This window comes from Equus caballus, chromosome 8 (assembly GCF_041296265.1).
Source record: "Equus caballus isolate H_3958 breed thoroughbred chromosome 8, TB-T2T, whole genome shotgun sequence".
NCBI classification, from domain to species: domain Eukaryota; kingdom Metazoa; phylum Chordata; class Mammalia; order Perissodactyla; family Equidae; genus Equus; species Equus caballus.
The window spans coordinates 30514656-30537320 of NC_091691.1; the positions used below are offsets into that span (position 1 = coordinate 30514656).

Here is a 22665-nt window from a genome sequence, read left to right on the forward strand (position 1 = left end):
TCCTCCTGGAGTTTGCCATTTACTCTATCTTACCTATATTCTGGAGTGTTTTAGAGAGTAGGAAAGGAGTGTAGACAATCAGGGAGCTTGCTGGCTGTGATTCACTGAGTTAAGATGACGTTAGTAGACACGAGGTCTGTGTTGCCTTAGGTTCAGCCATTGCAAGTGGAAGAGGAACGTTGAATTTAGTTGGTTTTCAGTTCCCTGCCTTTAAGAAGCACAATATAGACCATTCCAGATAAGTAGTCTTTAGAACGTGGACGGTTCATTCCATAAATTCTAAGCTCTGTGCTCAGGGGTATAATGACGAGCACTAGCTCTGCCCAGGAACATTTCGTCTTGGGAGATGGGCAGTCAGGTAACTGCAGAAATGAGTGTGATGCCTAGTAAGTGCTAAGATGGACACACAGACAGCTTTGAGCACATGATAGAGCAGATCTACTTGAGAGGCCCGGGAGGATGGCAGTGATCTCAAGGTGTGCAGGAAGAATCTGAGCAAGGGGAGCACACAACCATGGTGAGAACAGGGCTGGAGAGCGGGAAGTGGAGGCGCTCAGGTGGGGCTTTTCAAAGCCTGTTTACAGGTTTGATCCTCAGAGCACAGTGGGAAGCCACTGCCGGGTCAGAGTGGCATTTTCAGGAGTGTTTTGGCAGCAGGAGTGCGTGCCCAGGGACCGATGACAATCTATTCTTGCCCCACTCAAGTCCATGCTCCACACTGCAATATGCCATAAAGGGGAGGGTGAGACCACGGTTGTGACAAAGCTCTACTCATCTGACAAACATCTCAACAAGAACACGAATGAGCGTTCACTATGAGTGCCAGGCACCAGCTCTTTTTTTAACCACCAAACTCATGTCTCCTCCATCTTCGTTGAGGTTTAATTGACAGGAAGAAAGGTATATACTGTGTGCAACAAGATGTTCTGATATACATAGTGAAATGATTACCACAATCAAGCTATTCAACATATCCACCACCACACAGTTATATTTTTGTGTGTAGTAAAAGCATTTGATTTACTCCCAGCAAATCTGAAGTATAGTCTTGTTAAATATAGTCACCATGCTGCACATTAAGATCAATCTCCAGAGCTCATTCATCCTGCATCACGGAAACTTTGTACGCTTTCTTTCACACCTTGCACACCGCTTCCCAGTTCTCCACCCCCCGTCCCTGCCACCCACCACTTGACTCTCAGTATCTATGAGTTCAGCATTTTTGGATCCACATGTAACTATTGCCACACACTGTCTGTCTGTGTCTGGCTTATTTCACTTACCATGGTGTCCTCAAGGTTCATCTGTGTTGTCATAAATGACAGGAGTTCCTTCTTTTTAAAGGCTGGATAATATTCCATTGTGTACAGATACCATATTTTCCGTATCCATTCGTCTGTTGATGCACACTGAGGTTGATTCCATGTCTTGGCTGTTGTAAATAAGTTTGCTTCTTAGATGAGGAGTAAAAGATTAAGGAGCTCCCCAAGTAGCGGGGAGAACTGGGGGTCAGGTGAGAGGGTCGCGCCGATAATCCTCTAGGCGTGAAAGATGGGAACCCAAATCGTTAGGAAGAACGGTGTTCATTCCAGGCACTGAAGGCAGCCCGGCAGAGTGAACTGATGAGCGATTTTTGGCTAACGTTGGCTTTTTGCTTTTTTTCCCAAAAGTGAAAAAAGTCATGTACTTTATATATTAAAAGTTTCAGGATTTGAACAGTTAAAACATACTCAGTCTGGGGCCAGCCCGTGGCCGAGTGGTTAAGTTCGCTTGCTCTGCTTCGGCGGCCCAGGGTTTTGCCGGTTCGAATCTGCCGGTCAGGCCATCCTGAGGCGGCGTCCCACACGGAAGAACTAGAAGAACGTGCAATTAGATTATACAACTATGTGCCGGTGGGCTTTGAGAAGAAGAAGGAAAAAAGAAGATTGGCTGGGATGTTAGCTCAGGTGCCAATCTAAAAAAAAACATACACAGTCCCCTCATTTTCCTACCGTTTAGAGGAAACCGTTGTTGACATTTTGTCGTATATCTTTACAAATGTTTTTTCAAAAACTGAGATTATACTATAATTCTGTTTCATACCCATTTTTCACTTTTTATTACTTTTGTTCGATGGTTTTGCACTGCTTTCGGCAACTACCTGGTGATCCATTGTGTGGATGGGCCGTTGTGTTGTCTGACATATTCTTTCATTTTGTCTGGTTGTTTCTATGTCCTCCTCTTTGTGCAGCTTTCAGAGTGGGTTTAGCTCTTCAAGGGGAATCTATTTCCAAATGCTTAGAACTTCCATGTTCTTCCACTTCCATATGCTACTCAAACTGTCATGTTCTTCTTAAATTTTAACTTGGGAAGATGTGCCCAGCTTTACCAAATCCTAATAGATGGAAAACGAAAATTATTTAAAAAGCATCTCTCTTTGTGTGTGTGTTTGCCATGTTATCTTCAACTTTCTATCCCCAACACCTGCTGTGGTGCGAGATGCGAAGATACTAGTATGTGCTGAATTAAACGTATTTTATTAAATAGCCTTGCTACCACTTATTCTGTAAGTTCACATTTTGTGTTTTCAGAGATATACAAACTTACTCCCTTTTCAAGGATTCATGTTGTGTTATGCCCCAGTGTGGAGCTCAGGAAATAGCGACTGGTGATGTTGGGGTTGGATTTGTAGGGAGGGTATCTGGGAGGGGAGTAGAGCTGACCAAAGAAAGCTGCTGGAAGAAAAGGAGACTGAAAACCAGCTGCAAAAAAAAGCCCATAATGGCCCAGATCCCGAAGGTCCAAATACTCGAGAGACACGTTAACCTAAGAGAGCTAAGGAGTTTCTCTGGCCAGCAATTGTACCATAAGGGCGCGTTCTTACCTCTTACTCTAGAATAGTTGCCAGGTACTAAGAGGTGGAGCGACCATTGCCTCTTCCTTTCTAAGACAACTTTTGGCAGTTTTGTTCTATAAGCGCCACCAGAACAGATGGAGGAAGGATGAGTGAGGAGTGAATATAGGGAGTCTGGTTACCTGATATTCATTATTTGAGTCCCTGCAGTTACGGGGCGGTGTAGGAAGGTAAACTTTGTCATAACACAGAGCCATCAATGAATGATGCCTTAAAGCTCTGGTTCCCAACTCAGTCATCGCTGCCCCCCAACCCAGGGGGCTTACGGCCAGCCCCTCTGCCGCTGAGGGCTCCCTTCAGAAGCGGTGTCACCGCCCCACCCCTGCCGGGATGGTGAATGCGTTCTTCACGATCAACTTCTGATTCAAGCCGGGGTGGATGCAACCCAGAGGCAGTCTCCTCAGACCCTTTGGCCCTCGTTGCGGGAGTGACAGAGGGAGTCGCTGTAGATGGACGGGCCTGACTTTGGACGCGTCACGGCTTCTCTCTGTGAGTGGGTGCACTGCTGCCCCTGACAGACCTGGGGGCCCACCAGCACAAGAGGAGGGATGGGGTGGGGATGGTTTGGGGGTGATCATTTAACTGTCACACACTCAGTTAAAAATGATGATGTATTTTTCAAGTAATTGTTAACCAATTTATTCACAGTTTTTACATAACTGCAATGAACATTTTTGAATATATGGTTTGAACGTTTTTTTCCCTCAGAAATAGAAATGAGATTATTTGGTCAGTGTTTACATCTTATGCTGGAATCTTGGTTTTTAACAATGTTAATATAATTACTCAATTGCTTTATCCTACTGCGTATCGTAGATCTAGAGTAACACTAGCGACGTTACCACTATGACAGTAACACTGAATGTAGTTTGAGATTTCTCTGCATGCGTGTGTTTTTTCTTTCCCACTAACGGTGTGCAGTCAAAATGAAGTGTTTTCAGATCACTTGAAATAATTCTTCTCTGGTTCTATCATTAGCGTGGTACAAAGTTAGGTTTATTTATTTCAGTTTTTTTTTTAAAGGGCCTTTTTCTTTTTTATTTACTTTTTTTAAAAAGGGGGAGAAATATTCTAAAGCCAAAACCAGAAAACGAGTTACATTAGAGAAGTCAAGATTTATTTCTGTTCCTTCCCCTCCTCCTAGGTCACGAGTTTATTAGTTTTCGGTTTATCCTTCCACAGTTTCTCTTGGAAAATAAAAATGCACATTTTTATATATTTTGAAAATGTAAGCACATGTGTATGTGTGCTTGTATTTGAGTGTATGTGATATTTATTTATATTCTCCCTTCCACGAAAGTTTTCATACTGTATGTGCTCTTCTGAACTTTAAATCATAAATCCCAGACACACTGTGTAGCAATGTAAGACTTTTTGCACTCATTTCACAGCTGCATGGGTATAGATTATGTAACAGTCTGGGCTACATTCAACACACCATCTTGATGCGCATGAGGGTTCTTTTCAGTCTTGTGGAATGAAAGTCCTGTGAAATGAAAGTTTCGGAGAGTTGTGCTGGAGCATCTTTGTAGTAGATAACCAGAAGCGGCACCGTGGGTCAGAGGGTAAAGGCATGGCCGATATTGCTAGATATGGCCAAATTCTTCCCTTTAGGCATTGTATCGATTTTCATTCTCACCAGCAATCTGTTCTGTTTTGGCCACAGTAATTTGTAAAAAGTTATATATCTTTAAAAATTTGACATAAAAATTTCATTTTCCATTTTTCTCCAGAAGTGAAAAGATCTGGGGACACCCCATTTCCACATGGATGGGATGGGCTCTCCAGGTTGTCACAGCTCCCACTTCTGACAGATGTGTGCATATTTGCTTACACCTGGCCCAGGCATTGGTGTGCAGCCATTTGAATTTGTGAATTCTTTTTCTAAGTTGTATTTCATGGTTTTAAATGTTCATTACCTGTGAATGAGACAGAAAATGTTTCTGCTCTAAGTGTACTTCCATTTGAGAGTGTGGGTGTGTGAATGTGAGTGCGTGAGGGTGTATACATGTATGAGTGTGTGTGCATATATGTGTGGGAGTGTGTGTGTGTGCAGAGAGGGCTCAGCGCGGTTTATGCTGCTTTATGCAATGTAGAAATTGATCATATATGTGTGGGAGTGTGTGTGCAGAGAGGGCCCAGCGCGGTTTATGCTGCTTTATGCAATGCAGAAATTGATCTATTGTTAGATTTGTAGATCCTCCTCCAGGTTTTTTTCTTTTAGTTATTTTTACTGTACAGAAATTGAGTGGGGTTTGAAATAGTGGGACTATCACCTTTATTTTAGGGCTTTTCTCTTTTATTAATAAGCCCGCACGAGGGAAAAGTATTGCGCAGATGAGGGCAGGTGTGTGTGGGGCCCCGGCCTGAGCTTGAGATCCAAACCAAGAGTCTGGATTTTTAGGTCGAACAACTGAGAATTGTCACAGGAGTCTAAAGAGGTCAGGCTGGGAACGGTGCTTTGGGTAGCAGTATTATCACTGAGATGTTGAGAAAGATGCAGATTTTCCTGTTTAGTGATCCTTTTAAGTTTAAATCACCAAATATTTAGTAATATTAAATCGTTACAATACTCTAGTTTAATGAAGCTCTTTAGTATATATCCTTGTTATCTGAGGATAATTGGTATTAAAAGTAGGCACTTGAAATAAAACTATTTAAAACAAGGATCAAAATTTAAGAGTGAAGAGTGAAAAATGATTAGGACTTTATTTTGAAAGATGAAACTAAAAATCATGACAAGTTTTATATTTAATGCCATTGAGCTTGTAATTGAAATTATATGCTAATTCTTGGAACAAACCAAAAAATGAATTGCATTAATTTGGGTGGAACACAATTTGTATGATAGAATTATAGTATATTCTTCTGTTCACGCTTGATTTTCACAGCATAATAAAAAAATGTTTTTGTAAAACTATCTGAGGCTTTTGTTAGTCTTTCAGTGTTCAGATTATTCCCTTGGAACAGAGGTCATCCTTGTCGATTTCTCTTCCTCTATTTTACCTGGTCCAGTTCTGCCAGATTCCTATTTCTTGATGCTTCTGCATGAAATTTGGGCAGTTCGTCAACATGACTTTTATCCACTTTATCAAATCTTGCGCCTTTTGCAGGACTTGTGATCTCTTTTAACTGATTTTTACTGCAATTCCATTAATCACCGAGACAGGGGTGTCTGCCTCTCTGACTTGGGCAATGACAGATGCAGCCGTTAAGCAGGCAGAGACGTGTAGGAGCAATTTTACAAACAGTCTTTAGTGAATGATGTAGTGTTTTGATGACTTTTGCCCCCTAATGCAACCTCAGTTAGCAATATTGGATGATCAGAACCGTCTGGACTTCACTTGATTCTCAAAATAATCTGGTAAACCAGCCGAGGCCTCACACCCAGGACACGGTGGTACCTCATGGGCCTTTCGTCCCACCACCAGGCCTAGCGCTGTGATAGGGACTCTGGGAAGACTGATATTTTTAGATCTATCAACGATGTTAACATATGCAGACCTTTGAAAAGTGTTAAATGGGAATTTGATTTCAAGGAGCTCTCTTTCTTTGCTTCTTAGGATTAAAATGGCGATCACATACTGTTAGTGTCTTCTTTTGCCAAACTCAAGCAAATACAAAAAAACTTCATAAAGGACCAGGGTGTGCAATTTGTACCAAATTAAAAATTGATGCTGCGATTTGTACAACTGGGTAGAATTCCTATATCCTTCTAAAGGATGATAACTGCAATAAACAGGCTTTGATCTGAGTTAAAATTTAACTCAATTTCTTCATGAAAAGCATACTTTATTGATATATATTAGTGGTAATACAAATATATTACTTATATATGTAATAACAACAACTAGCTTTTCAGACATATAAAGAACCAGGCACAAAGTTAAGTGCCTTATTGACATCTCATTGATTAAATGGAATCCACACTATAATTTTCCTTCTTTTAGAGATGAAAACATGGATATTTGGAAGATAGTTATTAAGCAACTCGGCTAAGCTACACAGCAGTAGAGTCAGGGTTTCGACTCAGGCAGTCTGCTTGGTTTTAAGTCGTAACACAATGAGCATTCTCAACTTTGGCAGCACTCATTGCCAATTTGTATTACTTACTGATTCTGCAGGTGTTTACTGTAAATCATTTCATGCAGACAGTGATTTGAGGAGGAAGAAAAAAAGAAAATACTTTAGATCTAGAAAGACATGGGTTCAAACCACATGAAATTTATAAACCCCAATTCTTTCCCCCATAAGTATTGATTTCTTTCTTCAATATTCATTAGTCAGGTTGCTATGGTTATTATAAGGGAAGGAGTGGCCAGATTGACAGAGTAAATGCTAAAATTCATCATCTCCTACATGAGAGTGACTTTCCTTGAACATTTTTAATACCTATTTAGTTACCACAATGACTAGAGTTGACATATATTTATTGATCATCCATTTAAAAATTTTATTCTTGTTGAAGATACCAAAAGTATTGTGTGTCTTTAAGGTTTCAGGGAAAACGGTCAGAAATTACTTTATTTTGAAAAGAACTGCTGTGGTAATGAGAGAAGAATGAACGGCCTTCATGATTCCCAAATTATGCGGAGCTTTAATAACGTCTTGGAAAAAAGCTCAGCAGCTCTCACTCTTGAATCCTTTATGTCAACTGGCCATTTTATATTGTAAAATTTTAAAGATTTTATTTTTCCTTTTTCTCCCCAAAGCCCCCTGGTACATAGTTGTATATTTTTAGTTGTGGGTCCCTCTAGTCCTGGCATGTGGGACGCTGCCTCAGCCTGGCTTGATGAGTGGTACCATGTCCACCCTCAGGATCTGAACTGGAGAAACCCTGGGCCACCGAAGCAGAGCGCGTGAACTTAACCACTCTGCCACGGAGCCGGCCTCTACACTGCCAAATTTTAAACTCGAGAGCAGTCTCCGTTGGCTGACGCCTGCCTCTGGACCCTCTGGGGAAGCAGTTGGGCCTCAAGAACTGCACCTGGGCCCGCATCTCACCTGGGTTGCCAGGGCCACACCAGGGTGGCGGGGGAGCGTGGCGCAGGAATTTGGGGAGCGGAGCCCCCATGTGAACAGGGGCAGCCCCTCCTTGGAAATCGTTCTGCCCTGCAGGCCTGGCACCCTGTGATGGGAGGGCCAGCCTGGGAGACCTCCAAAACGCCTTTGGGGTCATTGTCTTGGACAATAGGTCCTGGCTTCTGTTTAGACGGCTGGCAAATCTCAAAAGGTCCTTTGGCCACATCCTTGTTCTCTTCTGAACATATTTTCTTATATCTCTCAATGCGGCTGAGAATTTTCCAGATGTTTAAGCTTTGTTTCCCTTTTGACCAACCATTCCATCTTTAAGTCGTTTCTCTTTTCTCGCATTTTACCGCTGACATTCAAGAGACATCACACGGCTCCTTCAGCCCTAGGCCTACAAGTTTCTTCAGCCAAATACCTGTTGCTGTGCTCACAAGTCCTACCTTCCACACAACACCAGGACTTCCAGCCAAGCTCTTTGCCACCCTACAGCAAGGATCAACTTCTTCCAGTTTTGAAAAATATGTTCCTTATTTCTGTTTGAGACCTCATCAGAATGGCCCTAAGCATCCCTATTTCTACCAACATCCTGTTTGTGACCACTTGGGAGTTCTCTCAGAAGAGGGGGCTTCCTCTGCAGCCTTCCTCAACCATCGTGGCATTCCACACAGCATTGCTTCCCATCAAGGAACTCACTTCTCAGCAAAAGAAGTTCACCAATGGGCCCATGGAACGGAATTCCCTGGTGTCACCATGTTCCCACCACCCAGAAGGAGCTGGCAGACTTACAGAGCCAGCTAGGTGGCAATGCCGTGCAGGGCTGGGACAAGGTTTTCCAGAAAGCTGTACATGCTCTAAATCAGCATCCAGTACGTGTTGCTGTTTCTCCCACAGCCAGGATTCATGAGTTCTCTTTCTGTTAGTTCATTATTACAGTATAGAAATGCAACTGACTTTGTGAGGTTATTTTGTACCCTGCAACTTTGCTGTAGTTCTTGATTACTTCTAACAGTTTTCCAATGGATTCTTTAGGGTTTTCTATATATAAGATCATGTCGTCTGCAAACAGAGAGAATTTCACTTCTTCATTGCCCATTTGGATTCCTTTTATGTCTTTTTCCTGCCTAACTGCTCTGGCCAAATCCTCCAGTCCTATGTTGTATAGGAGTGGTGAGGGTGGGCACCCTTGTCTTGTTCCTGTTCTCAGAGGGACGGCTTTCAGTTTTCCCCGTTGAGTATGATGTTGGTTGTGGGTTTGTCCTATATGGCCTTTATCATGTTGAGGTACTTTCCTTCTATACCCATTTTATTGAGAGTTTTTTTTTTTTTTATCATAAATGGATTTTGGACCTTGTTGAATGCTTTCTCTGCATCTATTGAGATGATCATGTGATTTTTATTCCTCATTTTGTTAATGTGGTGTATCACAGTTATTGATTTGTGGATGTTGAACCATTCCTGTGTCCCTGGTTTAAATCCCACTTGATCGTGGTGTATGATCTTTTTAATGTATTGCTGTGTTCAGTTTGCCAATATTTTGTTGAAGAGTTTTGCATCTATATTCATCATCGATATTGGCCTGTAATTTTCATTCTTTGTGTTGTCCTTGTCTGGCTTTGGTATCAGGGTGATGTTGGCCTAGTAGAATGTGTTAGGAAGTGTTCCATCTTCCTCAATTTTTTGGAATAGTTTGAGAAGGATAGGTACTAAATCTTCTTTGAATGTTTGGTAGAATTCTCCAGAGCAGCCATCTGGTCCTGGACTTTTATATTTTGGAGGTTTATATATTCAACGCATATATATTGTTGGTTGCTGTTTCAAATCTCTGTACTTGTGATTGGTCTATTCAGATTCTCTATTTCTTCTTGATTCAGTTTTCGGAAGTTGTGAGAGTCTAAGAATTTATCCATTTCTTCTAGATTGTCCAAGTTGTTTTTCATAGTATTCTCTTTTGTATTTCTTTGGTATCAATTGTAATTTCTCCTCTTTCATTTCTAATTTTATTTATTTGAGCCTTCTCTCTTTTTTTCTTAGTGAGTCTGGCTAAGGATTTGTCAATGTTGTTTGTCTTCTCAAAGAACCAGCTCTTTGTTTCATTGATCCTGTCTACTGTCTTTTTTGTTTCAATTTCATTTATTTCTGCTCTGATTTTTATTATTTCCCTCCTTCTGCTGAGTTTGGGCTTTGGTTGTTCTTTTTCTAAATCTGTCATGTGTAGTTTAATATTGCTTATTTGAGATTTTTCTTGTTTGTTAACATGGGCCTGTACTGCTATGAATTTCCCTCTTAGGATTGCTTTTGCTGCATCCCATATGAGTTGGTATGGTGTGTTTTCATTTTCATTTGTCTCCAGATATTTTTTGTTTTCTCCTTTAATTTCTTCAATGATCCACTGGTTGTTCAGTAGCATGTGGTTTAGTCTGCAAATCTTTGTCCCTTTCCCAGCTTTTTTCTTGTAGTTTATTTCTAGTTTCACAGCATTATGGTCAGATAAGGTGTTTGATATGATTTCAATCTTCATAAGTTTATTGAGGCTTGCTTCATTTCCCAACATCTGGTCCACCCTTGAGAATGTTCCATGCGCACTTGAGAAGAGTGTATATTCTGCTGTTTCTGGGTGGAGTGTTCTCTATATATCTATACAGTCCATCTGGTCTAGTTTTTCATTTAATTCCACTACTTCCTCATTCACTTTTTGTCTGATGATCTATCCACTGATGTAAGTAGGGCATTGAGGTCCCCTACTATTATTGTGTTGCTGTTAATATCTCTTTTTAGGTTTGTTAATAGTTGCTTTATGCACTTTGGTGCTCCTGTGTTGGGTATATAAATATTTATAGGTGTTATGTCTTCTTGGTGGAGTGTCCCTTTTATCACTATATAGTGCCCCTCTTTGTCTCTCTTTACCTGTTTTATCTTGAAGTCTACTTTGTCTGATATAAGTATGGCTACACCTGCTTTCTTTTGCTTGCCATTAGCTTGGAGTATGGTCCTCCATGCCTTTCCTCTGAGCCTGTGTTTGTCTTTAGAGCTGAGATGTGTTTCCTCAAGGCAACATATTGTTAGGTCTTGTTTTTTAATCCATCCCACCACTTTGTGTTTTGATTGCAGAATTCAACCTATTTATATTTAGAGTGATTATTGATATATGAGGGCTTAATGCTGACATCTTATTTCATGTTTTCTGGTTCTTCTGCATTTCCTTTGTTTCTTGTCTCACGTATGTCAGATTACCAATTTGGTTAGGTAGTTTTCTATGATTGTTTTCTTCTTATTTATCATTTGTGTCTCTGTTCTAATTATTTGTTTAGTGATTACCGTTAGGTTTGTATAAAAAAATCTCATAGATGAGATAGTCCATTTTCTGATAGCCTCTTATTTCCTTAGACTAAGCTGATTATATCCCTTTCTGCTTCCCCTTCTCCCTCTGGAATACCTATAACCCTTATGTTACATTCCCTAAGTAAGTCAGATATTTCTCAGAGAACTTATCTGTTTCTTTTTAAATCTTAGTTCTCTCTCCTCCTCGATCTGAAGTATTTCTATATTTCTGTCCTCTAAATGGCTAATTTGGTCCTCCAAATATCGGCTCTATTGTTTAGGGAGTCCAGATTTTTCTTTATTTCATCCATTGTGTTTTTCATCTCCAACATTTCTGATTGGTTCTTCTTTATAGTTTCAGTCTCTCTCTGTCTCTCTTTTTTTTTTTTTGAGGAAGATTAGCCCTGAGCCAACATCTGCCACCAGTCCTCCTCTTTTCTTGCTGAGGAAAATTGGCCCTGAGCTAACATATGTGTCCATCTGCCTCTATTTTATATGTGGGATGCCTGCCATAGCATGGCTTGATAAGCAGTGTGTAGGTCAGCACCAGGATCAGAACTGGTGAGCCCCAGGCTGCCGAAGTGGAGTATGTGAACATAACTGAAATGCCACTGGGCTGGGGCCCTAGTTTCAATCTCTTGTGAAGAAGTTCCTGACTTCACTGAACTGTCTTTCTGTATTTTCTTGTAACTGGTTGAGTCTTTTTATGATAAGTATTTTGAATTCTCTGTCATTTAGATTGTAAACTTCTGTGCCTTCAGGATGGATTTCTGGGTACTTGTCATTTTCCTTCTGGTCTTGAGATTTAATATATTTTTTCATACTTCTTGAGGGAGTGTATTTGTGCCTCTGCATTGTGATAGTTTCTGGTTTCAGCTTCCACCTGCCACTACTGGGTGAGGGTCAGAGCTGTGTATTTGGAGCCCACTACTACCCAGCCACTGACTGCTTTTCTATCTGTGTGCACTCTGGCTGACCGCTGAGCTGGAGCACCAGGTGGGGGGAGGGGCGCTTTCTTTGTCCTGCATGATCCTGGGGGCATTCTGGCTGCGCCCTCACTATCTGCTATCCTGGGGTGTGAGCTTGGTGAAGAAACCCCATGATAGCTCAGTTACCTCTGTGTGGGGCTTTCCCAAGGGCTGTGATGGAACTCAGAGAGTGACAGTGTTCCCGTGGAGGGCCGCCCCTTCCCCCTTTCCTCTCAGAGCTGCACCCAGTCCCAAGATTCCTGCCATTGGAGAGGGAGTGAAGAGTCTCCTTACCTCCTTCCACTTCCTCAGGGGGGTCCAGCACCTCCACCTTCAGACGTACAGCTGTGTGGGTCCCTCAGGCATCTTTTGTTTTGTGTGAATGTCCTCTGTTTGTGTATGAATGGCCTTCTCATTGTATCTTAGAGGGGATAGTCCGTGGGGAGAGCTCACTCTGCCATGATGGTGATGTCACTCCCTAGAACAAATATTTTTAATGAATGCTTTAGTTGGTTTCCATTGCTTCTTATGTTAGAAAGTTGTCATTTTCTATACATTGTGCACATTTACTTTGTGTTAACTTTAAATATTTATGAGAGTTTTAAACAGTTCCCAAATGGTGGTATTTTATTTATTTTATTTTTTCCAGCTTTATTGAGATACAATTGACATACAACACTATGTAAGTTTAAGGTGTACAGTGTGATGATTTGATACATATATATATTGTGACATGATTACCTCAACAGGGTTGGTTAACACACTCTTTACTTTACATAATTATAATAATTTTGGTTGTTGTTCCTGTGATGAGAACATTTAAGATCTACTCTCTTAGCAACTTTCAAGTATACAATACAGTATTATTAACTATAATCACCATGCTGTACATTAAATGCCAGAACTTATTCATCTTAGAACCGGAAGTTTGTACCATTTGACCAACATCTCCCCATTTCCCCACCCCCAACCCAAGGCAGCCACCAACCCACTCTCTGTTTCTGAGTTTGACAATATATTTTTCTATTTGTGTAGATGTTGTTTCATGTCCTCCAATAAGGTACTACATTTTAAAATTCATCTTGTTTTTCTTTTCATTTTTTTTTTTTTTTTTTTTTGCTGAGAAAGATTTTCCCTGAGCTAACATTTATTGCCAATCTTCCTCTCTCTTTTTTTTTCTTTTACTCCCCAAAGTCCCAGTACATAGCTATATATTCTAGTCGGAAGTCCTAGTTCTTCTGTGTGAGCCACCACCACAGCACGGCTACTGACAGACAAGTGGTGAGGTTCCACACCCAGGAACCAAATCCGGACCACCAAAGTGCACTGAACTTTAACCACTAGGCCATCAGGGCTGGCTCTTCATCTTGTATTTTTATTTTAACTTGATTTTTAAATTTGTATCACTTTAGACAAATGGAATATTTTTCTCTGTTTTTCAGTTTTAGCTGGTTATTGCTAACGTATAGACATTTTTTTTTTATTTTTAAAAATCGTATTTATCTTTAACTGCCTTAAACAGGATTTATTTACTTAATTTATTTTACAAATATTTTGCCTTTTCTGGGTATTCAATCATTTAGCAAAAAAGAGTCTGTATGATGATGTTCCTAATATATTGATTATTTTATCTTCTCATGATTTTGAGAAGATAAAACACTAATCAATTTGAAGAATAATGACAGTTATGTCTTGTTCCTGATTTTAGAGGAAAAAGCATTACTATTTACTGTTTTAAATTATCTTTATTATTTCTCTTTGGCAAATAATTTTTGACATATTTAAGAATTTTATTTATAGGGATTTTATTAGAAATAGTTACTAAATTTTATCAATTGCCTTTCAGCATCTACTCATCATAATTTATTTCTTCCTCTTTTAATTGTTTGATGTAACTTTTTAATGTTGGAAGATCTCGTAGCATTGATCATTCTTGAATTTCTGGAATAAATCCTGCTTGTCATCGTATTTATTTGACACATTTCTGCATTCTCTTTGTTAATTTTTGCGTCTGTATTCATAAGGGACATTGATCGATAGTTTTCTAGTTGTAAATGACCATTTTCAGGTTTTGGTGCCAGGCTGTGGGACCAGACGCCTGGGTTTGAATGCCATTGCCCCACTGACTGGCAGCGTGCCCCTGGACCACTCACTTTCCTTCAGTTCCTCATCTGTAAAATGAGAATACTGGTAACACTTCCTTTCCAGGACTGCTGTGAGGATTAAGTGAGTTAATGTATGTAAGCACTTAGAGCGGTTGACATATCGTGCACTCTTAAATGTCAGAAAAAGTTGTGCTGTCTTCCTAAAATGAAATGAGGATCTTTCTGTGTTTTTTATAGTCTGAAATTATATAAGGAATTTGTGTCCTGATGTCAGCCTTGTTCCAGAGGCATGATATACTTATATCAAGTGGTCTTGAAATGATGACGACCCCTGAGGTGGGAAGGGAAGGTCTGAACTGAAGTGTTTTCGGAGAAGAAAACTCATCAATGGTTGGTCTTTGTGGTGTCTCACCTTTTCAAAGCAGAAGCTAACGCTGAGGAAGGTGGTGCGATAATGCTGTTCCCTCTGGGAAGAAGGAACACGAGGTGTTATATACTCCCGGCAAAGCTGCACTGTCTTTTGTCTCTGAGACTCTCAGAAACCTTCGACATCCTCGTGCTCATAGTCCCATTGGACTTCTTTCGATGGGTCACTAAATACAATATATTCCAGGGTGGCGGTGGCTTCCCTCCCTCCTCTTCATTTAAACTAAGAGAGTTATTCTCCAACTTAGGAGCAGATTTGTGTTTCTAAAATGAGATCTCACGCTCAGACAACTTTAAATATAAGGTTGTATGTAAACAGGGAAGTGGAAAGTGAGGAGTTAAGTTCCCAGGTTCGTCCCTCTGTGTCTGATTTAACCAGGTGATGGAGTCATTTTTGAAGAAGGCAGATCCAACCATGTGACTTCCTCACTCCTGATGGCATCTGATGTCCCTGAGAATAAAATATAAGCTTCTTCTCTTGACTCTTCACTTTGCTCTTTTCTTAATCCCCAAAGCCCCCTGGTACACAGTGGTGTATTTTTAATTGTGGGTCCTCCTAGTTGTGGTATATGGGACGCCTTCTTAGCATGGCTTGATGAGTGGTGCCATGTCCAAGCCCAGGATCCAAACTGGTGATACCCTGGGCCACCAAAGCAGAGCACGTGTACTTAACCACTCGGCCATGGGGCCGGCCTCCACTTTGTTCCTTTCTTAAATGACTGTCCACATTGCTCCAGCCACATCATTATTCTGTCTATTCCACAAAGACACCAAGCTCATACTCTTATTGGGACTGACAAATAGAAATGGCAAGCAATAGGATATAGTGGAGTATATGAGGAAGCCATTTGGTGTAACCCTAATTCAGCCTGACCTTGTTTTTCCAAAAGGGCCTGACCGAGGCCATTGAGCATGCATTGTATATCTGCTTTAGATATTCCCTATGGCAAGAACAAAGGCCCTTGAAATAAAGGTGCAACTTCCCTCCCCCTCCCAACATTGGCATTTCCTTAAGGATTAAGCATCTTTCCTTAGGCTAGGAACTGATTGCTGCGCTCACCTGTGACCACCCAGCTCAAGACAACAGACTTGCTTCCTGCTGCACCCTGCACCCTCCGAGATAGCAGACCCACTATCTACTGTGTCCATCAAGTGCTCTGCCAACAGGGCAATCTTGTGACTATTGTGGGAGGGACATTTCAATCAAATGTAAAGCATCCTGTTTGGGGGTATATAACCACTCTGCACGTCTCACTTCTTTGGTGCCCTTTCTTCTTTTGGGAAGAAAGGCCCCGGGTCTTGGTCCTCACATTTTAGCTCAGAATAAACTCACCCAAATTTTCACTTAGAGATTGGTTATGGATTATTTTCATCAACAGGACCTTTATATTTTCCATTCTATTTGCCTGAAAAGTTTTTGCTCCAGGTTTTTGAATGGCTGGCTCCTACTTAATTTTAGGTCTCTGCAAAAATTCAGCTTATTGACTACCCTATCTAAGGTATTGCCACATGTTCCATGAGAGTTCTTCTGTCTTCTTGATGGCTTTATCCCTAGTGTCAAGACCGTGAGTGAATAAATAAACTAATTCACAGGATGACTAGCCTGCACCAGCCAGTGTTCTCCATCCCGGGAGCGAGGTGTTATGCAGTGGGCCAGTCAGCTCATTGTAAATGTTGAAAAAAGCATTTTGTGGAACCATGTGAAATTACTGATATTTTACATTTTGACTTACAAAATGGCAGTTTTATGTGATTGAGCCGGACAATTTGGCATCTTCCTGGCTCTTTGACTATTTCTCACTAATATTCGCACACAGAACAAAGCTCCTTCCTCTTCCCAGCCAGGTGGAGTATTCTACCAAAGCTTGCTCGATTTTCTCTCCCAACCTCTGACCAAGAATTTCTTTCCTTTCCCGCAGCTAAGCATCCCACTCTTAGTCTGGCTAATCTCAGCAGGCTGTTAGGTGGAGAGTAGTCGGAAACAATTTGCACGAATGTGTGAAAGGGTTGATGGCTCTTCCCTTCTACTGAAAGTACTGGCATTTAAAGGAGATTCTTGGTAACCCACGGGAATCTTCAATTGACATAACTTAAGACACTTTAACAAAGTGAAGTGAAACCATTCCTTGCGGGTGGCTGTATTTGTCAGGGTATTTTTTCTATTGCCCATGACAGAAAATCTAAATCAAAGTGGCTTAAATACAAAGAATACTTGTTTATATGGAATGAGAAGTCTAGACTTCTGCTTCTAGCCAAAAGGGAGTAATAGAGACTGGATTCCCTACCCCAACCCCTCCAGACCCACTGAAACAAGGAAAATATTGGACAACATAGATAAAACAATGGTTTCTAAGACACTGAACTTCAAACCATGAAAACCAGTGATCTCTGAGATGGAAAACAAATGAGGAAAGCCCCTCAGATGTTCCAGCTTAGGGCTCAGGGAGGGTGGCCCCACAGAGCCCAGCAGTCCCAGAGTTGAGGAGATGGACATAGTCATGGGAACAGAAGCAACCAGAGCGTGCAGGGCGGAGGACTTGGAGAGAGCTGCACGGACAGAGGACCTCGCAGACCCACAGAGGGTCCTGCTTTGTGTCCTCATCTGGATGCTGATATGGGCATGCGGGGAAAGTATCTGAGCCGGGGAAAGAACTCCCTGAAGGATTAGAGAGAACAAATCTCAGAGCACGCACATGGCTGGGGACAGCTCCCGTTCCTACCAGCCAGGATGAAAACTTCCTAATTCAGGGGCATCAGGTGAAGTACACACAAGGATTTTGCCTCAGAAATGGTGCAAAATTAGACTTAGACCTAAAAGCTGCTCTAATCTTGCCTAAAAACTTAAAATCAAGACCTGTAGGGATTAAATTGTCTCCAAATAATACATCCCAGAACAAAGCTCAAGAATATTTACAGAATGCAAAAATATCCAACAATCAATAATGTAACATTTATGATGCTTTGCAACCAATAAAAAACTACAAGACACTCAAAGAGACAGGAAAAATGTGAGCATAATGAGGACAAATATGAATCAACCAAAACCAATCCAGACAATGACATGGACAATAGAATTATCAGAAAAGGATATTAAAACACTTATTATAACTCTATTTCATATGTTCCAGATGGTCTAGAAGCCTCATATGATCGTCCCAATAGAATCATAGCATTTGACAAAATCCAGTGGCCATTCTTGATTGAAACTGTCAGCAAACTAGTACTAGAAAGAAACTTCCTTGGGCTTGTCAGAAATGGTCTTTCTTATGTTGAGGTATGTTCCCTCTATACCCACTTTGTTGAGAGTTTTTATCATGAAAGGATGTTGAATTTTGTCAAATGCTCTTCCTGTATGAGTTGAGCTGATCTTATGATTTTTATCCTTCATTTTGTTAACGTTGTGCATCACATTGCTTTGTGGATGTTGAACCATCCTTGCCTCCCTGGAATGAATCCCACTGGATCACGGTGTATGATCCTTTGAACATACAGTTGAATTCAGTTTGCAAATATTTGGTTGAGGATTTTTGCATTTACGTTCATCAGGGATATTGCCCTATACTTTTCTTTTCTTGTGGTGTCTTTGGCTTTGATAGCAGGGTAATTCTGGCCTCATAAAGTGAGTTTGGAAGCGTTCCCTCCTCTTCTACTCTTGGAAGGCTCTGAGAAGGACTGGTGTTGATTCTTCTTTATGTCCTTGGTGGAATCACCAGTGAAGCCATCTTGTCTGGCTTTTCTTTGTTGGGAGGATTTGATCACTGATTCAGTTAATGATCTTACTTGTTATTGGTCTGTTTAGACTTTCTATTTCTCAGTCACCTAGGGTGCAGTTGACTGTAGAAATTCCTAGACTCTCTACCCTACTTAGTGAGTCAGAATCTTCAGAGGATGGGTCTGGGACCCCGTGACTTTTGCAAGCTGCCCCAGGATTACCCTATCATCACTCAAGTTTGGAAGATTGCTCACATGAGCCTCTTCTGTCCAATATGATTAAGCGCTGATTTCATCAGAGGATTCTCCCCTGGGTCCAGTGGTTGTGTGCAAAACCAGGCCCCCCACGGTGTCCTTGTATAGTGAAAATGTGCAGGGGCTATAGCTCCCTCTGTTTCATAACCGAGTTCAGGTCCACTGTGTTTCCCTAGGTCTAGAAACAAAATTCTGTTAAATAAAAACACAGCCTTACAAGTGATCTTTTTAAAGTTTAAGTCATTTATATAAGTACACTACTTAAAGCCCTCACAATAAAACCCAGCCTTCCCACGATCACAGGGACACACGGACTCCTCCACGTGGCTGGTGCCTCCAAACTCCCTCCCTCTCCGGCCTGCTTTCTGGTCCTCAGAGGCACCAACCTCCCAGACACTCCAGAGTCTTTGCTCTTTCTGTTTTCTTGGCCTAGTCTGCATTTCCTGCAATTTCTTTCTCTCTCTCTCTTTTTTTAGTGGCATAAAACAAATTTGTCAGAGGTCAGAAGTGAAAAACCAAGCTGTCAGCAGGGCTGGCTCCTTCTGGAGGCTCCAGGGCAGAATTCGTTTCCACATCTTTTCCAGCTTCTAGAGGCTGGCAGTTCCTAGGTTCCTGGCTGCTCCCTCAAGGCCCTCCGACCTCTGCTCCCGACCTCACGTCCCCTGTGACTCTGACCCTTCTCCTCTTGTGAGGACCCTGTGATGACACTGGGCCTCGGATGACCCAAGATCATCTCCCATCTGAGGTCCTAACTCAGTGACACGGAGCCCGTTTGCCCAGTGAGCTCACACTCGCACAGGTCCTGGGGAGTGGGTCGTGGGCGTCTTTAGGGGACCGCTGTTCAGCTGACATTCTCTTTGTGCCGGCCTCCTGCTGCCCGGCAGGCGCCCTCCTCGCTCCGAGGAGCTCTCAGGCCTCCATCTCACGGCTGGCTCCTCCTCCTGATCCCAGTCTCTGTCCAGGCGTCCTCGGCGGGAGCCTCCGTGACCCTGGGCAGCGTGGTGTCTCCCTCACCCCGGGCATGCTGCAGCCTTCTACCGCGGTCTCCCCCGCCTTCCTCCTCCTGTTTGTTTTCATTTACCCATTTAGTTCGTGCATGTTGAGTGCCTGCGTCAGGTTCTGTTCCAGTTGCGAAGGTTCCCGTCCCGGGGGACCTGTCTGTCAAGCGCACACGTATGACAAACATCGACGGTCGCGCTGGCATGCGCGCTTCGCGGGCGCAGGGACCTGGTTGCCCGCCCTGCCCACCCCGACCCCCTCGACTGGGAGTCGCTGACACTTACCGGACGAATTCCCCTCGGAGCCACGTGGGGGCACTCGCGCTCCATGCTTGCGGCCACACGCTCAGGGAGCGGGAATCACTGAAAACAGTCCACGGCCATTACCCTCCGGTTTCCCTTCTCGGAAAGGGGTCAAGGATGAGGGCCTTGCTACTAATGACGGCAGCGCGGAATGTGCGCTCTTAGGGCAGAGGAGCCGCGGCTGGGCACCGCTGGAACGTGAGAAGCCTCTCTGTGCGCAGAGCGGCCGTTAGTTCCTCGCAGACGGGATCCCCGCGCGCTTCAAAGCCCCGCCGCCCAGGGGGACGCCCGTGTCCTCTGAAACGCCGCGGAGAGGCATGGGCGTCTGGAGGGCGTTCCACGTGGGGACTCGAGCTTGTGGCCTTTACGCTCGGGAGGGCGCGACCCCCCGGCTGCACACGCGCGTGGAGCGGCCAGAGACCGGCGCCGCCGGAGGCCCCGCGGCAGGCGGAGGCGGACGCTGCGCCCGGGCACTCGGAGTCGCGTCTACGCGCTTCGTATCTAGGTTTTTAGGGAGACTATTAGGCACGTGTGGACCCGTGTCCTGAAATGCTTTCATGTTCTAGCCCAAAGGAAATCGTGTCTCTGGCAGACCAATAGCTGAAAATATAAAATAAAACTCCGTGAAGCAGGCGCCTTAGGCGGCCGCGAGGGCGTGCTCCCTGCACGGTCCGCGGTACAGTGACCTGCAGGGAGCGCTGGGAGGAGTGTGAGCTGGAAAGACCCTTTGAGGCTTCAAGGTGGTTTGAAGGACCTCGCAGCTCTGACAACCGCTGTTGCTCTGGGGCTCCCCAGGATCTTAGAGGATGCTAGGTGGTGATGCTCGGGAAGAGGAAAGCGGCGAGACTTTGGAGCAGGCTTCTGGGACAAGCGGCGGCCGGTTCCCTGTGACGTGCCTTTCCGGGTGCACGAACGCGTGTCCTCACTCGAGGGTGAGCTCGGGGACCCCCGGGGAGCAGGACGGCTGCAGCCTGAGAGTCTGCTCTGACCAGCTCCCAGCTGGCTCTGGTGCTGCGGGTCCTCGGGCCGCACTCTAGTACCAAGGCCACCAAGGGACTCACTGCGGAGAGACGACGTCTGCAAAGAGCCTCGGCCCGCCGCACGCCCTTCCTACTGCGGGATTCGTCTCCTTCATGCGTTCAAGAACCGCGAGCGGCCACCGCGAGTGGGCAGGCCTGACTGGTACAGTGGCTGGAGAGAAACGGTGAGTAAAACTGAGCTTGGTCCCTGCCCTATCGAGGCTTACTGTCTTATTTGGATGACAAATAGTCACAGAGATTGGGAATTCCTAACTTTTAATGCCATGAGCAATGGAGGTGGCGGAGGGCTGCGGCCGCATGTGACGGGGTGTGAGCCAGGGTCAGGAGTCAGGAAAGGACGCGGAGCTGAGGTTTGCAGGACGAAGAGAGGTTGGTTGGCTGAGGGAGTCTTAGGCGGAGGTGGGGGGTAGAGGGTGTGACGGGATGAGGAGGGAGGTGGGTCTCTGTGAAGAACCGGAGGAGCCATGTGGGTGGGACACAGTGAGGGCGGAAAGGCCTGGAGCTGAGGCTGGAGAAGATGGCGGGGACCTGGCGGGATGTTGGTGGTCCTGCTGGAGTCCCGGCTCATCCTGCCCAGTTGGGTGATGTCAGGATACGACACTCTAGGGGGAAGTGAGGACTGGGGGTGCCTCTCCTTTTACGGTGAGTGTAGCATCTCCATCTGACAAACCCTGGCAAGTGTGCGCACAGACCACGGGGGCCTGGCAGAGTGAGCTCAGGAAGCCGGGATGCTTGCTGGAGTCTCCACTGGAGGGCAGCAGACCAGAGGGCTTGCGCTTGGAGGACCGAAACTGCCCCAGAGGTGTGGCCACAAAATCCTCAAACTGATAGTCTGGATGCCCTGACAGAGGCTGGAAAACCCCCACAGCCCCCACACACTCCTTCTTCCAGCTGTCCTCTTTCCATTCCTTCAGCCAGTTAGTGTCCAGGTGAGGACGATACGCTGGGAGGCGGTGTCTCAGCAGGAGCATGGGGCGCCCCCCAGCACCCTGGGGACACGAATTCCCACCATGATGGGTTGCAGGGGTCCTGGCAGCAGAGAGAAGATGTGCCGGGTGGTGAAAGTGATGAAATCCTGAACTGGCTCTGTGGGGAGCATGGGAGCCTTCCATTTGAGGGGTGGGGGGTGGTTTGCGGACAGGCAGACAAGCACCACATGTGCTCTGGTTTCACCCTATCTGAGAGGCAGTGGGCTGCCAGCTCTTTGCCTTGAGACTCTCCCATCCTTTCTCCACTCGGAGACAGGAGCAGAGGGCAAACAGACCTCCAAGGAGAAGGAAGCAGCCGCAGGGGTGACGACTGCCCCCCAGGAAGCGGTGTTAGCTGTGGAGGGCCTGTCTGAACGAGGGTGCTAGTGTGGCTGTTTCTCTCATGTTTCCTTCTGCTTGTTCGCTTGGGTGGACACATGAGCAGGCTGAGGTTTCCCCACCATCTCAGAGCCCTGAGGGTCAGCCACTTTCCAGGAGGCTGCGACATGTTCAGTGTGGAGACCGCCACACTGACGTCCCTGCTGCCCCTCATCTTGGCACCTAAACCCAGTGCTCACGTGTGTCCCCGTGCTGAGACTGAGCGGCCCGTCGGAGTCACGCATCTGTCGTCTGGGCTCAGCTCCCGGGG

At 44.2% G+C, this 22665-nt stretch overlaps 1 protein-coding gene and 1 long non-coding RNA gene across 3 annotated transcripts in view; one reads left to right on the plus strand and one right to left on the minus strand.

Moving 5' to 3' along the window:
- Positions 1-861: 861 nt before the first annotated feature.
- On the minus strand, positions 862-20457 carry LOC138925361 (uncharacterized). The gene is made up of 3 exons (XR_011441405.1): positions 19991-20457; positions 12505-12688; positions 862-2374 (listed from the first exon to the last, which is right to left on the minus strand). It is a non-coding gene; the product is annotated as an uncharacterized lncRNA (long non-coding RNA).
- Positions 20050-22665, plus strand: part of ADGRD1 (adhesion G protein-coupled receptor D1) — a 172153-nt gene continuing 169537 nt past the window's right edge. The window contains exon 1 of one of the 2 annotated variants that reach the window (XM_070275547.1): positions 20050-21212. The gene's annotated coding sequence lies outside the window, so the exon portion shown is untranslated. The remainder of the gene's footprint in view (positions 21213-22665) is intronic. The other variant, XM_070275549.1, reaches the window with a different exon arrangement.